Here is an 18,511-nt window from a genome sequence, read left to right as displayed (position 1 = left end):
GCTGTTACTTCAGTATCACCAATTCTGTCCTCTGGTGCACGGTTAGAGGTGGGACATGATGACAGTGGAGGATGAAGAGGTGCCAGAAAAAGGGATAGGGGTCTGAGAAGAGAAAGATCCTCCTGGGGACAGCAGGAAGGAATGGGGAGACATCAGCTCCTAGAGGTAGCTAGAGGATGTAAAAATAGATTAACAAGTACGGTGGGAACTGCCTATAGTGGAATCCCCAAACGTTATTTACCAAGGTGTTACCAAGAACCTCAGAGCTTTCATCTTTCTTTAATTTATGTCACAGATTGGATTCATATAAATTCCACCTCTTATCTGTTTCTCATCAAACTGAATTTCTATCAATGTTTGTAACCCTGAGGATAGACAAAACTAAAATTAGCTCCACTTCAGTCTGAAGGGGAAATTTTTTGCAGATAAAAACAGTCTCTTTAGGTCTTTAAGTCTATAGTAGTTGATTAGTCCCTGGAGTAGGGAAAATTAAATTTTGTGGTTGAGACCCAGCGTGCTTAGATGGTTTAATAATATGGCCATCATCCAATGGCTAACAACCAAGAACTAAGGTACACTCTGTACTTTACTCCCTCATGCAACACCTGAAAATCCTGGGGCGAATCAAACAGCAAATTAAAGCTCAGACAACCCTCACCTGCAAACCATGCATGGTATAAGTAACTCATTTTAATGTTTTTTGGCTGAAGTCATAGAGGATAAGGATACAAAAGAATGGCCATGAAGGAATCCTGGTAAGGTCTTAAAGCACCTTATTTTGTGATGTTTTTCCCCTTTCCAGTTTCTCGTTACTTTATGTTTAAAAGTTAGTGATTTTTTTTTTTGACCCAAATTCCAGGAAGTACGAGGGCCAAGTTGAACACAGGATAGGAAAAAAAAAAAAAAAAAAGGTAAGTCTTCTGAAAAGCTGTGTATGCTAAGTGTTGGGACCATTTGGAAAGAGCAGCATTTGAAATTTAACTTTGTGGATCCCCTCTGCTCCTAAGCTGAAACTCCTTGCTATGGACAATTCAGGGACTCCCTTGACTCCAAATAGTATCAAGTTGATGAGAAAAACCAATCAGGCAAAACTATCACTTGCAAATGGATCTTGGATTTTTTTTAAAGATCAAATCTGAACCTCTTTACAGGTACAAAAATGTTTAGTTTGATGATATGTATTTATATTCTCGAAGAAATCCTAGGAGAAAAATTTGGGTATTGAAATACATTTTAAATGAGTGTGGGTAGTAGGTTAGGTACAGAGATTGAAAATAAGCTAAAAACAACTGTGATGGAGGACATGTACTAGTTTCCTATCATTGATCTAACAAATTACAGCAAACTGTGTGACTTATAACAATACAAATGTATTATCTGACAGTTCCGAAGGTCAGAAGTCCTAAGATCAAGGTGTTGGCCAGGCTGCATTTCTATTGGAGATTCTAGGACGAATCGTGTCCTTCTTCAGCTTCCAGAAGCTACATTCCTTGACTGGTGTCCCCTTCCTCCATCTTCAAATCACTTTACTCCAATTTCTGCTGCATACATCTCTTCTCTTTGATTTTGACACCCCTGCCTTTTTCTTACAGACACTTGTGGTTACACTGGGCCCACCTGGATTATCTAGGACACTACTCCCATCTCAAGAACTTTAACCGCGCCTGCAAAATCCTCTTTTTCCACATGAGGTAGCATATTCACAACTTTGGGGGACTAAAATGTGAACATCATGGAGACGGGCATTATTCAAGACTCCCACAGAATATTTCAAGTCAAGCTCCAATTCAGTTGTTGATTCTGGGATGTGTGCTCTAAATTCCTTCACAACAGGGGAGGGAGAGTGTGTGGTCTCTATACCACTGTGAGAATTCTTTTCTGAGACTCCATTCTGAGAGGAGAAAGATGAGAGTGCTTTTGCTTCCAGTTCAAAAAACTTTAAGAGCTTCCCATGATGTAAAATAAAATGTAAATACATGCTTAGCAAATCATCCATCCAGTTTTTCCCATATGGTCCCAACTCACTTTTCACTATTATTTCCTCTTAAACTCACTCACCCTATGGTGCATTTTCTTTCCGTAAAACTTTGCTTAAGCTACTCCCTCAGCCAATTCTTATCATATGTGATCAACGCCCAATCCATTCTCTAACAGCTATTTCATATCCCACTACCTCCATAAAGGGTTTCCAGCTTAGTTAAATTTGGAATTATCATTATTGAAGTAACTAACAAATGCAAAGGATGTTAGAGCTCAAAGAGATTTCATATATATGATGTCATTTGTTTCAAAACTCTATTAGTATTAAGTGGCTTCCTTCATTTCTAGATGAAGAAATTTAGTCCCAAAGAAGTTAGGTGACTTGTGAAACCCAGAATCTCTGAATCCAGATCCAAGTTCTTTTTTACTATTTTATATACCCTCTCTAGACCACCTCTGCTGTCTCTCTTTGATCTTTCCTTTCCAAATTTGTTTCTCTTTTATGGTATTTGTCACAGACTTTTGTATCAGAGCTACTTGTATTTACCTGCTCATATCTGCCATTCTGTAGGCTCTGAGAGCAGGAACCCTGTCCTGCAATTATGTACTCCTTCTAGACCTCAAGAAAAAGAACTAGCATTTATCAAGTGCCTATTGTCTACAAGAACTTTCCATTTTTTTATATTGTTTGTACTTCACAATTTGTGAGAAAAGTGTTATTATTTTTATTTAATAAAGGAGGGCATTGGGATTTAGAGAAATTACACACATTTTTCCTGAATACACAGCAGGTTAGCACGATTCTCAAGCCATATTCTTTCCATACGCCCTGCTATGTACACACTCAATAAATTTTTGTTGAAGTGAAACAAATACCACTGTAGTATAACTATTGTGAAATGGGTTTTCCTAGGGGAAGCAGTAAGGTAAGTGTGGAATTTGCCTTGAGGTGAAGCTCCAGGATTACATTCTGAATGCCAAAAACCATGGGAAGAAGGAAAAGGGAGAGAGAGCTTGTGAGTCCACCTTACATTTTGAGGCCATCGAAATTACCCTCCCCTATCAGAAAACTGACACTTGAAACCAAAGCTTGTTTGAAAGGCATGATTTCACCCTTCAGTAAATAAAAAGTACCTTACACCCAGTTAGCCAGCAGAAGTGATTTAAGTTTTATTTCTGGATAATAATTGAGTAACACTTTGGTATGTGATTCACTGCCAAGTGGACGCCGTTGGTTTCACACAGCTGTAGTTAGGGATGACAAGAGCTATTTACTGGGAAAATGATAATGCAATTGGATGTTGTACTGAACCCAAGGGCAAGATAATTTCTGTTATGCTGTATCACAGCCCTGCAGTTAGAGTCTGTTTGGTCAGCCTATTGGTAGAGCGTATGTGGTTGATGCTAATTCATAGGATTCAGTTATAGAAAAAGAGAGCTTACCTTTATTTCAAATTAAATCAAATGGGGCAAAGATTCAGACCCAGCCAATTGGTATTTTCCAGATTCATAGTTTACTTTTCAAGCATATAGAATGTGTTTTTCCCTTTGGACTTGTTTAACTAAAATGTTTACACTTTTGACTCAGTAATCTCACTCTTGGGAATGTACACTAAGGAAATGATTTAAAATAAGAAAAGAAGCAATAGGCATATTTTTGCAACATTATTTGTAATCATGAAACATTGGAAAAAACCTAAATGTCCAGCAATCAATGAGTGCCTCACAAATTATGGCACATTCTCTTAAGGGAAACATTATGCTGCAATCAAATCGTAATTATGAAGGCCATTCACTAAACAAACATACAAAACCATGTTGCAATATGGGAAATGTTTATGATGTACAAGAAAGTGAAAAAGTGGAATGCAAGCCTAGTTAAGGTATCCCATTGTATGGTTTGGGATGCAATTCATATAACCTGGTCAGGTCCCTCCGGCCAGTAGTGTTATAAAGTCCAGGCTAGTCCACAGAGTCCTCAATTATAGGACCCCATTATAGGACCAGAGATTCCCAAAAGCTTTCCAGTGACTGAGCGATGGGAGAAGTCTGGTCTATTTCAGTCATCTCTCCATGTGCTGTCTGTGGCTGAAGGTTGTTGGCTGCAGAATATAATATCTTTCCTGGCCATGTCCAAAAGAAAGTATCTAAGGGAAAGTCTCCTGCTCCGGTTGGTGTCAGAGGGGCCAATGTGATGTTTGTTCCCCAGTAACACTTGAAAATGGGGATTCCCCAGAAAAATGGAGAGAGTCCTTGGTCTCCATGTTCTGTTTATTACCCACCTATCCCTAAGGGACATAAAGATGCCCATTGTTGGCATTGTAAAAGTTTATAGTCTCAATTCCCTCATGAGCCAATGTTGGTGAAGAAAAGGGCTATAGTGGAATTATAGCAATGCCTATTGGAAACTATGTAACCAAATTGTCCCCAGTGGAAAATTCAGGCTATAGGAACCAGTGCTACTTCTGAGCAGAGATGATCGGAAATTGCCAAATACCAAGGAAACTGAAGGAGGATCTAGGAGGAAGGGAGGTGAGCATTGTTCTCAGGATATAGCTGCATTTCCTCTGCTCTGTTCCTGACCACGGAGGTCACATTCACAGCCCTGTTCTAATCACAGCAAGTTCAAGGGAAGACAAATACCTGATGTCATGCTTATTTGAGAGACCGCATTCATTAGTAGCCTGAACCCCAAGTATACAAGTCCATGGTACACTTAGTTCTTTGTTCACCCAGACACACAGTTCTCTCCTATGGAACAAGACTGGACAGAACTAGCTCCTTGCTGATATAGAACCAATGTGCCCTCTTCTGTCTCCACCTTTGCTTAGGCCAGGCATTGTCATTGGTTTCAACTCTCCGACACTTTCATCTGTTTTTCCCCTCACAGAAATGGGATTTTAGGAATTTACAGCCTTTAGGCTCTGACTGTGGCCAGCTTAACCCACCTAATACAGCTTCTTTCTTCCAAATCTCAGGAGACCTTTGTTAATTTATCTGTTTCTCCTATCCCCACCTCCAAATCCCTGATCATCATAAGCAGATTTGTACATGAGAAAGGATAAATTTTCATTAGTTGAAAAGTTCCTCTTATTCCCTCTGTTGAAGAAGAAAGGAACCTCAAAAGACGGACAAACCTTGGTTGCTTCAAAATAACCCCTTGTCTGCATGGTGTGCTGTCAACTGAGTCTTGAGTGAAGGGGGAGGAAGAGAAAAAGAAGGATGGAAAAAAAGAAGGGGAGGAAAAAAAGAAAGAAGAGGAAGGAATGGGAGATGAGAAGAAAAAGAAGGAAATGGCTGAAAGAGGAGGAGGAGGTCTCTTTTGCAAAAATTATAACTATAAAAAATGTACTATGTGTATGAAAGAGGATACGGAGAGGATATAGAAAAAGGAAGATAGTAGTTGTGTTCAACCTTTGGAATAGGTCTTATTTTTCCTTTCACTATTTCTTTTACTTTGGTACTATTTGCCTGATGGGGTGGGAAAGCAATGCTTGGTGAAATAAGTTTAAATTCATTTGGTGAAATAAATTTAAAGTGCACATAAAATGGAACGCTGGAAAATTTTGACTGAGAGAATGAGGACCCTGTATTCTAGCCCAGCCCTGCCATTTAATTATGTGACAGACAAGTCATTTAATCTCTCTGTGTCTGAACTCATTACAAAATTTGATTATCTCTAAGAGAAATTGTTAGAACATTTTCATCAGGAACTGCTATGATATTCATGATGTCTATTTATGATTCGAAGTGGAAAGAATAGGCAGCAAACTTGGTTAGCATCTCATTAGGTTTGTTGACATGAAGTTGTAACCAAAACCAAAAATTTAGTTATTCCGAAATACTGAATGAGTAAGGGGTTTCCAGAGAGATGGAAAGTAGGGGTTTCCTATATAGAGAATAAAGGACCAAGAAGGGATAATAAATGGTACACAATCAAAGCCTGGAGAAACAAAGACCTCACCATCCAATCTTTCAATGGCTTCTGTAGGACCCTTATCATATAGTTATTTCGAACAGTGATTTATAAATACTCAACTAGCTTCAGAAGCCACTGTAAGGGAACAAAAGTAGAGGAGAAAAAGAAGAAATAGGAGACAAGGTAAAAGGGTTCCCTGCTACCCAAATTATGAACTACCCAAAGGAAGGAAAAAGGAAATCCACCAACCAGAGGAATTCCATGTAGAGCCTTATTAGATATAGGAATTCTACCCTTCCCCTGACCAAAACCCCAAAAAAGTCTGGAAAAAAAGAGAGTTCCATTACTTTAAAGTAGTTTTGAAAACCCCTGGTCTGTATTATGCTTATGTATCTTCAGTACTTAGTTTATGCTTCATATTAAATTATGACATCACAAAACAGAACAGACGACTCCAATGTGACCCATTAGAGGACAATAGAGGCCCTATAGATAACACCCTTCAATGTTTCACTCAGAGTGAACGTTTGGGTTTTTTTCTTCTTGTGAGTTTGCTTGTTTGTTTGGTAGCCACCTACCCCTATACAAACCAGGTATTGAATTAACCTGCACCTTGGAAAGAGATGTAAACTGGGGGGAAGCAGTTCCTTTCAGCCTAGGGCAAGCCTGAGAAGAGCCTCAGCTTTGACCCTTCAGCAGGAACACTCCTAGTGGCTTGAGAATGGGAATCCTACTCCTGAAAGGGGCTATGCCACACAGCATGGACTACAGCCTACCCCTTGCATCACATAGGTCCCTTTATTTCCTAGAATAAATTCACTTCATTGGATTAGCTCTTCCAGGATTCTAGTTGATCTCTTCTCCTGGGGAAACTGATAAGAAAAAAGACAGTGAACTAACTGGGCCTAATCCTCAGCTTTTTTTTGTCCTCCAGCTACAGGAGGTGAGAGCCTCTTTATATGTTGCCAAAGCCCCCTGGTTTTCACGTTTATTTATTTATTTATTAAAGATTTTATTTATTTATTTTACAGAGAGAGAGACAGCCAGCGAGAGAGGGAACACAAGCAGGGGGAGTGGGAGAGGAAGAAGCAGGCTCCCAGTGGAGGAGCCTGATGCGGGGCTCGATCCCAGAAGGACAGGACCACACCCTGAGCTGAAGGCAGAGGCTTAACCACTGAGCCACTCAGGCACCCCTGGTTTTCACATTTAGCCTTAGATTGGTGATTAACCACTCCCAGGCATTTCTCATACTTTCCCCAATGGATTGATTGTCCCAAGAAAGAGCCATCTAATTTCTTAGTTCTTGTAAGAACTACTTCTCTCCATCTCATCCCCACATACCTAGGTTAAATGTCAGTAATATTGCACCAGCCCTGCATTTCCCTCCACAGTATCCCTCCCGGTTCAGCACTGGTGAAAGGTTTTAAAATTCTACTGTACCATATCCCAGAGGCTATTAAGACCGCCCCTATCATCAGTGATGTTGTCCCCATTGCCAGCCAGAGAAGCACAAATCCAGCTCCAAAATCTCAATCAGAATATGCTTGAAAAACCAGGCCTGGTACCAACTGTGAGAGAATGGGAGCCCTAGGGGACAGACTCTATGATGGAGTTCCGCATATAAGAATTTTATTGAGAGGGGCACCTGGGTGGATCTGGTGGTTAAGTGGCTGCCTTCAGCTCAGGTCATGATGTCGGGGTTCTGGGATAGCCTGGAGTCAGCCTTCCTGCTCAGCGGGGAGTCTGTTTCTCCCTCTCCCTCTGCCCCCCGCACTTGTGCACTCCCTCTCTCTCAAATAAATAAATAAAATCATTTTAAAAATGATTTCTTCAATAAAGAGGAAACAGTGCTCTTAGAAACAACTGTAAGGAAGTCAGGGAAGCAGGACTGGGCACAGGGACAAGGTGAACCATAATGTAGTTTCAACTAAGATTTTAGCCAATTCCACAGGGAATGCTGAAGTGGGAAGTGGGGTTGGCCCTTTGGGGAGGTCCCAAATTGAGACAATCGTAGCCCCACATGAGCAGGCACTGGATGCAGACTGCCCCGCACGAGAGAGCATAACTTTTAGCAGCCCCCTTCAGCACAGAGCAAAGCTTAGGGAACTGCCCAGCTCTGAGACATTCACCATTATTCCCCTAAGCTGGGGGAGCCAGTGGCTCCATTCTTATGGGGGAAATCCAGGTAGAATAGGACAGCAGCTACTACAGTGCTCCTGTCATACTTAACATGTTTCTCCAAGGGTATCACGAGTGACCTAAGTCATTGGGAATCTCCTCCAGTTGAAAATTCAGAGCTGTAAACTTTTCTGATCACATGCAACCTGATTTCCACCTCCAGTAAATGTTTAGTAAATGCCTGTTGGTATTCTGCAAAATACATTCTCATCTTAAAATATCCTTTTTCTCCCCTCTTTAGTAGGGCTTCAAACTTCTTTGTTTTCTATTTCCATTTTTGCTGCTAGAAATACCCTCTCTAATATCTCTACTAATGAAAATAATTAAAATAATCACATTAATATAGTATAAAATTCAAGAATTTCCTGTGGTTACCTTTAAGTAGAGAGGAAATTTAAATTTCTCCTCCAATTTAATGAAACACATGTGCGTGTGCAAACACATGCATGCAAAGATTTTCCCCCCAGTGTTCTTAATGATATGCTGTAATTATTGAAATAAATCAACTGTCTCGAAACAGAGAACCAGTCGTGAACTGAAATTCTCAGAAAAGAATTGCAAAATTTTAATTTCAATAATTGTCACTGCATGAAGGCTAATTTACTAAATTAGGTGTAGGAAATCATTGGCAAGTTGAAAATTAAAATACTAAAATTTCAGGAAACAACCAATATCTTTGTCGAATACCTTTTTTTTTTTTCTGGTTCTCTGTATAAAGGAAATACTAAAGACAAATAAAAATTCAGTAAGATGCTTGGTAAGTAGAAGTAAAGTTTTAAAGTAGAAAGACCATAAAACCAAAATATAATAGACATCTATTTTGACTGACTGCCCAAAAGTCCTTGGTGGGATCATTTGCCTCCTTTCTCAGTCCACGTAGGTTTTCTGGTGGAGTTGAAGCTGTCTTGTGGCTCTAGAAGTGGCCCTAAGCACCAGGCTGGGTCGAAGTAGTTACTCATCCTAATCATACTGACAGGTTCAAGAATGGACACTTGACTGCATCCAGACCATTGAAACCCTCAGTCTAGAACAAATTCCTGACTTTCCTGGGACATCTGAGCCTAGTTAGGCCTGAAGTCAGGCTAATGATAAGTCAGTGAGTGAGGGTCCTCCTGACGACTATTCTACAATTGCTTTGTAAACTCTCACATCATAGATTTTGCTTCTTTTGACTTCTAGTTGTCGAATTGACAGAATAATAATTTCTACACTTTACTTTGCATGCATTTCTCAAATTCTCAGCCACATCTGGAGGCTCCTTCACAAAGGTAGTTTGCATATTGGTTGGAATGATGTCTATTACGTGACTCCAACTTAAAAATTGCTTGTTCTGAATAAAGAATCTTCTCAGCCTCTTAAGAATTTATCCAGAGTATGGGGCGCCTGGGTGGCACAGCGGTTGAGCGTCTGCCTTCGGCTCAGGGCGTGATCCCGGCGTTATGGGATCGAGCCCCACATCAGGCTCCTCCGCTATGAGCCTGCTTCTTCCTCTCCCACTCCCCCTGCTTGTGTTCCCTCTCTCACTGGCTGTCTCTATCTCTGTCGAATAAATAAATAAAATCTTTAAAAAAAAAAAAAGAATTTATCCAGAGTAATTAGATACACCCTGATTCATCCAAATGTTATCCAAAGGCTAAATATCTGTGGCTTGAATTGTAAAAGCTCATTAACTTTAAATACAGCTAAAGTTATTGAGGGGGGAAAAAATCTCAGTAGAAATACTCTAATAGATTGTCTAGTAAGACTAAAAAGGAAAGGTTTGTATATCCTAAGCCAATTAATCTTGATGTTGTCTACATCATTCCACTTACTTTGGAACTGAATCTAAGTACTTCAGAAAGAAAACATGTGCAGGCATGCTGGTGGAATTCTACTCTCTTGCAAGATATTCAACAGACTTTAATATTTTCAATCATCTCTCTGAGTAACCAAATAGTAGATGAGGGGAAATTTCTCTTTATAGAATTTTTCCAGCTAATAAATGAAGAAGAAATGATACAGTAAGAGTATTACCATTTTGCAGCCCCAAATGAATTCGTGATTCTGGATGTTGATTATCTATAGATCCTTGCATCACTAACAACCAGAAGGAAGCACTCAATAAAAGAAAAAAGAAAAGAAAAGAAAAGAAGAAAAGAAAAGAAAAGAAAAGAAAAGAAAAGAAAAGAAAAGAAAAAAGAAAAGAAAAGAAATGGAAGGAAACCCCATAGATTTAAAAGTGATTTAAGAGATAGATCAACTAATTGGAATGTGGGACCTTATTTGGATTTGACTGAAACAGTAAAACCATACAGTGAAACAGAAAAAACAAATAATTTGAACACTTACTATTTTTAAGAATTATTGTTAATATTTAGGTATACAGATGCTACAGCTCTGTTTTTTAAAGAGTTCTTAGCTTTTAGAGAAACATATAGAAATAGCCAAGGATGGAAGAAGATGATGTCTATTATTTGCTTCAAATAATACACTAGTGGGGTAAAGTGGAGTATGGGAGCGTCAGTGATACAAATTGGCCATTAACAGATAGTTTAAAAACCTGGGTGGTAAACACTTACAGATCTTTATACAACTCTGCTTATATTTGTACAAATATAAAAAAACTCTGTAATAAAAGATAAAGTGAAATATTTCTGGGAAAGATGATTTCTTTGGAGAATGGACAATACAGAACATTATAAGAACAAGAAAATACATATACACATAATATTCAAAGACTTCGGGGGGGAACACCTTTAGAAATTTTTTTAAATCTTTAAGACCAAGTTTTTTGGGGTTTTTGGGGGGGAGGTAATTAGGTGTTTTTGTTTTTGTTTTGTTTTTGAGAATGCCCTCCTTGTAATGACCCCTCTTGTGGTCAAAAATACCAAAGATTATATACTAGTTTAACCAGATATGCATTAGGATCAAATGCATTTTCACGTCCTCACAATGAGGTTGTGCTAAGACCACAGTCTAATGAATTCAGCTAAAAAATGTTTGCTAATCAACTTTCCATTTCTCCTGCCCAAATTCACAAAATAACTTGTAAGTTTTCTTATGTTCTACTCTTTATCAATTCATATGCTGGCCACAGCAGTAAATCAGCATCAGCTGAATCGCTGCCTTAAGCTCTTAGTGGCTCTTTTTGCCCGCAGACTCTTCCCTCACCAGTTCATCATGCACACAGTTATCTTTATAAAGCACAGACATGATTATATCACCTCTTTACCTAAGTACCCCAATGTCTTCCAAATTCATTCACTGTACTTCTTAAATTCTCAGCCTGGCAGTCGCAGCTCTTGATGAGCTAGATGTTGGATATTTCTCATCATTACTCACTATATTAAGTCTGACTACCTCACAGCACATTCACGCATGAACTCCAGGCGCCAAGGGTCCCCTTTCCTTGAATCCGCTCTGCAATTTCTTCTCTACTTACATTTCTTCATTCATACCTACATTGCACATCTCTTCCACTTTTATCTTTTTTTTTTTAAAGATTTTATTTATTTATTCGACAGAGATAGAGACAGCCAGCGAGAGAGGGAACACAAGCAGGGGGAGTGGGAGAGGAAGAAGCAGGCTCATAGCAGAGGAGCCTGATGTGGGACTCGATCCCACAACGCTGGGATCACCCCCTGAGCCGAAGGCAGACGCTTAACCGCTGTGCCACCCAGGTGCCCCCCACTTTTATCTTTTGTATTCATACACATATCGCTATGCTTGACCAATCACCATCTACTCTATAAATCATTACCCTTTTTGACCAGTTGAGATTAGTCACTCTCCCACCTTCCCATTCCTCTGTATTTGTTCTACTACTAGCCAGTGTTTTGGTCATTTTGAATTAAAGTATACCTGTCCGGGGGCACCCAGGTGGCTCAGTCAGGTAAACGTCTGACTGCTGATTTCAGCAGGTCATAATCTCGGGGTTGCAAGATCGAGACCCGTGTTGGGCTCCATGCTCAGTGGGGAGGTGGCTTGAGATTCTCTCTCTCTCTGTCTCTCTCCCTTTCCCCATATGCTCTCTCTCTCTCTAAAATAAATAAATAAATAAATAAATAAATAAATCTTTAAAAAATAAAGTATATCAGTCCAGTTTTACCACTGCACTGGAGTTTCCAGCAAGACAGAAACCATATTTTATCTAACTTTTATGGCCGTAACACCTAGTTGCATACAAGTTGCACAAAATGTTTACTGAATTAAGTATGGTGATTTTTTTGATTCCATAAAATCACTAAATCGATCACCCAAAGTAGAAATGCATGCAAAAAGATCACATACTTCACAACTGTCACTTTGAAATAAATAGAGCAGAAATCCCTGTAAAATGATCAATCACCAGAGGAGAGAGAAAGCATTCATGATAAGTTAGAAGTTCAGGGTGAGGTTTGGTTCCTAAATCCTGCCATTCTCACCTCGAAGAAAACTCACCAACAAACAACTAGAACCAAACTGCCACTAGAATGTTCCCTTATCAATAGCTGAATAAGCACTGACAATCTTCATCTTAGCCCATTTTCTCTAGAAAACAGAAGTTGAAACAAGACCTAAGAATTAATGCTTTATTGACAGTTAAAATATTTGGAGCAGGGGAGGAAGTGAGGGAAAAAAAAGTGAGGTGGAGAAGCATGAGAGGTAAATACAAGGTAAAGGTGCCCCCTAAGATTCCCAGCTGGTCACTTGGCTGGAAATCTCTGGATAGCCTATTGAGCTTCAGAACAGTACATGGAATGAGATGGAAATGGAATATTTCTGCCTTTCCTTCCCATATGCTGTTCCCACTGATCAAACTGTGCTCCAAGTTATGTTACCTGGCTCCTTCTGCAGCTTCTGGGAAAGCCGTATTCAATTGAAAATAATAACAATAATAATATACATACCTTATGGAGTTGTGGCTCTTCATTTGTGTCTTGAAGTGGTAAGATGAGCTAATGTTTAAAATATTATGATTCTGTCTGTAACACATGTCTCTGTTATATCCTCAGACTGACCAATACAATGAGCAATTCCTCCTACACTTCTCTGAGGATAGCTGAGAGGTCTAAGTGTAGGGAAATTGTGTGTGGGGGGGAGGGGCTGTCCTTGATTCTAATAGCTAGAAATTCCCTGAACTTTCTAGCAGTAGTGAGAACAGCAATCTCTCTGCTGAATCAGTCAAAACTGAATTGGGAATCTGCAATTTATAACCAACTTCAGCAAATTCCCCAAACCCTTCTCCCAGACCGAGGTAGCCATTAATCTACCTTCTGTTTATCTAGGGCTTGCCTATTCTGGACATTTCATATAAATGGAATTACACAATGTGTGGTCTTAGGTGAGTGGTATATTTTATTGAGCATAATGTTTTCAAGGTTCATCCATGTTGTGCCACATGTTAGTACTTTATTTCCCTTAACTGTTGAGTAATATTCCATTATATCAATATACCACATTTTATTTATCCATCAGTTTGTTGGTATTGGGTGGTTTCCACTTTTGACTATTTTGAATAGTGCTGCTATGAACATTCACGTACAATTTTTTGTGTGAACATATGTTTGCATATGTATATACTAAGTAGTGGAATTCCTTGGTCATATGGTAACAAACAGCCAGGCTGTTTTTCAAAGCTGCTGCACCATCTCACATCTCATCACCTATGTGTAAGATTCCAATTTCTTGCGATTATCTGTCTTTTTATTATAGACAGTCTAGTGAATTTCATAAAGTGAAATCTCATTGTGGTTTTTATTTACATTTCCATAATTACTAAAGATGTTAAACATCTTTTCATGTGCATATTGGCTATTTGTGTATTTTCTTTGGAGAAATATCTATTCAGATTCTCTACCCATTTTTTTAATTTGGTGAGAGTTCTTCATATATTCTAGATTCATGTCTCTTAGCAAATATATGATTTTCAAATATTTTCTCCCATTGTGTGAAATTGGGAAATGTGAGTCATCCAACTTCACTTTTTTTTCAATATTGTTTGGCCATTCTAGTTCCTTTCCATGTCAACATGAATTTTAGAATCAGTTTGTTAGCTTCTGCAAGAAAGACAGCAAGGATATGGATAGAGATTTCATTAAATTTGCAGACCAATTTGGGGAATATTTTCATCTTAACAATTTAAGTCTTTCAATCCATGAACATGGGATTCCTTTCCATTTATTTTGGTCTTCTTAAAATTTTAAAGAAGATTTTATAATTTTCAGAGTATAAATTTATTTCTAATTCTCTCATTATTTCTAATTCCAAACTGTTTTTTATTAAAACCAAACCCCCAAACATCCACTTTCTAGTTTCTTTTTGTTTTTGATTTTTCCTTACAATCTCCGCATATTGGTGTAGCAATATGTAAAGCAATTGAACCAGTAGTAACATATGTAATCCTTCCCAAAACCCATGAAAGCTATAGTGGGGAACTGGTGGTAGAAAAAGCCTGAGCTTTCAAGTTCAATTTCCTATTTTTTCCCCATTCTTAACTGTATCACCTGGGTTAGTTATTCAATTTCTGGGACTTGGTTTTCTTATCAGCAAAATAATAATAACATTTATAATGTCTTTCTTTTTTTTTTTTTAAGATTTTATTTATTTATTTATTTGACAGAGATAGAGACAGCCAGCAAGAGAGGGAACACAAGCAGGGGGAGGGGGAGAGGGAAGAAGCACTCATAGCGGAGGAGTCTGATGTGGGGCTCAATCCCATAACGCCGGGATCACGCCCTGAGCCAAAGGCAGATGCTTAACCGCTGTGCCACCCAGGGGCCCCTATAATGTCTTTCTTATATTTTATGCACTCTTCTGAGCGTCTTTCACATAGTAACTAATTTAATTTTTCACATCTCAGTGCAGTGGCACTAAAATTTATCTGCATTTCATAGTTGAAGACACTGACATTCCAATTGGCTAAGTGATTTGTGCAGTCACATGGTAGATCAGCAAAACCAATGTCAGATTAAGACAGTTTGACCTCTGAGGAGATGCTCTTAACCACAATAGTAGATTAATGCCTTCCTCATAGGTAGCAAAGGAAATTAAATGAGAAAAAAAATGCTTCATATCTCTGACACATGGTAGACATTGTACAAAAATTATTCTTTATTCGATAACATTTTCCTCAATTAATCATGGAACCCCATTGATCTTTTCATTGGATAAAAATGATTTACAGGAGTAAATTGCCTTTATTTCTATTAAAATAGTCAATACAAAGGTGGATTATTAATTAAACCAACAAAATATAGGCTTCAGTTTCCCCCATTTGCACCAGCCCCTTCCAAGTCCCTGTATCTGATTTGTAAGTTTCCTCAAACTGTAGAAGCTTTAGATCTCACAAAACCTATATCTGCTCCTGAATATATGTTATCAAGAAAATTAAAGAATAACCCAGAGATTTCTAGTTTGGCAAAGTAGAGGTGGAGTGTCGCCTATAACTAAGATGACAAAGAAGAAAGGAGGAGGAGAAGGTGGGGATGAAGACAAGAGGGAGATTTGGGGAAAGAAGAAAGTTCAGTTTTAGATAGGTTCGATTGTATGTGTGAAAGGAACAGTCAGATGGAGATGTCCTATTGGAGGAGTGGTGAGACAAAAATACAGATATGGGAACCATCAGCAAGGATGACAGTTAAAGCCAGTGTTATGAATTCTATCACCTCAGGAAGGTATGTAGCATTAGGCCAGTGGTTCTCAACTAGAGGCAACTTTGCCCCCCAGATACCTGGGGATGCTACTGGCATCTAGTGGGCAGAAGCCAGAGATGTTGTTAAGCATCCTGCAATGAACAGAACCGTCCTCCACTACAAAGCATTACCTGTTCCAAAATGTCACTAATGCCGATGTTGAAAAACATCTGTATTAGATGAAGACCAAGGAGGAGAATGAAGAAAACTCGTTGAAAAAAGGATGAGAAGAACTAGAGTTTCTGAGACAGAGGGGTGTCAAAATGCATTCTGAAGAAACTACACGGACATGCAAGAAATACAAAATGCCTCTTACTATTCCCTCTTTCTCCGCCACCACAAAAAGGCCATCATACTGTTGTCAGTGGTACCCACCACCTTCCCTATGTAACTGCCTTGTCAGGGTGATGATTCTCTGATGAAGTAATGCAACTTAATTATGTCCAGGATAATAAGGGTGTGAATAGCATGCAGATGCTCAACATCTGCTAATCTCAGATTGAGTAACTCTTCAAGTTAATGCCTTTTCATGGGCCCTGGAAGAGTTGCTGACATATAGAGTCCCAAATGTCTACTCTGCAACTTCAGTTTTGCAGCTAGTGCTAGGGTGTGTCTGGATTGGTATCATTCCATGATACTTATGGTTTATATTAGCTGTTTAGCTAAGGAAAAACTGAAAATAAATGATCACTGTGCTAATATGCATAGATAATAGCAGTGACTATTCATATGACTTTTGTGAATGAGTAATTTCTGGGGAAAGATACATATGCTTACAAAAATATAAATCATATATCACTTTTTGTCTATCCCTTAATAGCTCCTTTAAGCCTCCAGTGGTCTGCACTAAGCACTGTCCAAGAATTCATGTGTGGAGTAGAAGAGGGGTAGGGGCAGGAAGGTGGGCAGAGAATCGTGACACATTCTCTCTGTACATTATCTTAGTCATGATCATATCTTACAGTCCTTTCAACTCTCCTCTTAATCTATAATTTCTCAAATTAGCTTGTTAATATCTTGTCCTCCATATTTGACTCATGCTATTATCTTTCTTCCAACTGTGATCTTGGGTATTCTCAACCACATTTCTGATTCCCCACTGTACAGGGATATCTAGTTGTCTTTGTTTTGTTTTGTTTATTTTGTTTTTGTTTTTGTTTTTGTTTGATTGGTTGTTTGGTTAGTTGTTTGGATTTGTTTTTTGCCCATCATTCATTACCCTTTATTCTGTTAACACCACCTTGATTTTCTTTTGGGGAATCACCTTTTCAATCCAGGTGATTTAGGTAGGACAGCCCACACTTTACACTCCAGAAGTGGACCTTGGACCTAGCCTAGCTAGTTTGTGTATTTTATTTCTCTGGTCACAGTGACTCCTCTGGTTATGGCTGAGCTTGTGACACAGGATAGACCAGAAAGATTCAATTTCAGGGCATTTTCTGAACATCTGAGGAAGTGCTTTCTTTCTTCTAGATTTGTTCAACTATAAGAATTTCAGTCTGCAGGATTTCAGCAGCTATTTTTCCGGGAAAAGTCTGGTTGGAAATGAAGCTGCCAAAGGAGAGCAGATCCATAGGATGGTGGGAAGGTGAGGGGGAAGAGTGAGGGGAAGTAACAGAGAAAAAGACAAAGACAAAATGATAGAGAGTGAGAGTGATATGGAATTCTTATAACATAATTTGAGCTCCAAGATCTTGACGCACCCGACAATCCATCTCCAGATTTTATTACTACACAAGTGGTTGAGTTTCTACTAATTGCATATAAAACCAATTGAACTTAAAGCTTTACTTATTTAATTAATAATTCTTAAAGGCATTGGGAATAGAGACTAAGAAGGAGGGTAGTGGTCCTCATAGAGCTTATAGTCTGGTTAGGAAGGCAAATTTTAAACAACAGGGCACAAGTATAGTAGGTGCTAAGGAAGGTGTACAGGGTGCCCTGGGTGCATAAAGCATGAGGACTTAGTCTGGTCAAAAAGATAAGAGAAAGTGTCTCTCAGCTAAAACCCTAATACCACTGATTTACACCATCGTCTTGGATTGTGTACTACTTATCTACCACTGTATAAAAAATTATTCTAAAACTTAGCAGCTGAAAAGTATAGATTATTTTTGATCTCACAGTTGACCTTGTGTGGGTCAGGAATCCACAAGCATCTTAGCTGCATGGTCCCTGGAATCAAAGTTTATTTGGGTGGTGTGTGTTCATCTCAAGGTTCAACTGAGGAAGGGTCTGCTTGTAAGCAGCTTCACAAGATTTGCTTCGAAATTCACTCACCTAAACTTCTCCACAGAGCTGCCTCCCAGCATTGCAGTCGGTTTCCCCTAGTGTAAGCAATCCAAAAAAGAATGAAAGAGAGCTCCCCAGAAAAAACCCATAGTCTTTTTATAACCTAAGCTCAGGAGTCACATATCTTTACTTCTACCATATTCTATTCATTAGAAGCAAACTACTAAGTCCCATTTATGCTCAAGGGGGAAGGGTTACACAAGAACATGAGTACCAGGAAACAAGGATCATTGGGCCATCTTAGAGGTTGCCTACCACAGTTGGGTTCTTCTAAAAGCAAATCCTAAGACAAGGATTTAGGTGTAAGAAGTTTATTAGAAAATTGATCCCAAAAAATACTATGAAGAAGCATAGAAATTAGACAGGAAAAGGAAGACAACCAGTAAATGGCTGCCATTGACTGAATCATTTTGTCTCCCCAAAATTCATATGTTGGAATCTAATCTCTAGTGTGATGATATTTGGAGGTAGGGCCCTTGGGAGCTGATTA

The 18,511-nt window shown here is 38.9% G+C and overlaps 1 long non-coding RNA gene across 1 annotated transcript in view; it reads right to left on the bottom strand.

Moving 5' to 3' along the window:
- LOC117802966 overlaps window positions 1–13,068 on the bottom strand; it is a 43,468-nt gene extending 30,400 nt beyond the window's left edge. The window contains exon 1 of the long non-coding RNA XR_004626450.1: window positions 12,946–13,068. This is a non-coding gene — a long non-coding RNA (uncharacterized LOC117802966). The remainder of the gene's footprint in view (window positions 1–12,945) is intronic.
- Window positions 13,069–18,511: the final 5,443 nt, after the last annotated feature.

Source organism: Ailuropoda melanoleuca, chromosome 7 (assembly GCF_002007445.2).
Source record: "Ailuropoda melanoleuca isolate Jingjing chromosome 7, ASM200744v2, whole genome shotgun sequence".
In the NCBI taxonomy this organism is placed as follows: domain Eukaryota; kingdom Metazoa; phylum Chordata; class Mammalia; order Carnivora; family Ursidae; genus Ailuropoda; species Ailuropoda melanoleuca.
Note: the sequence above shows the minus strand (reverse complement) of the source record. Positions and strands in the feature narration are given on the sequence as shown.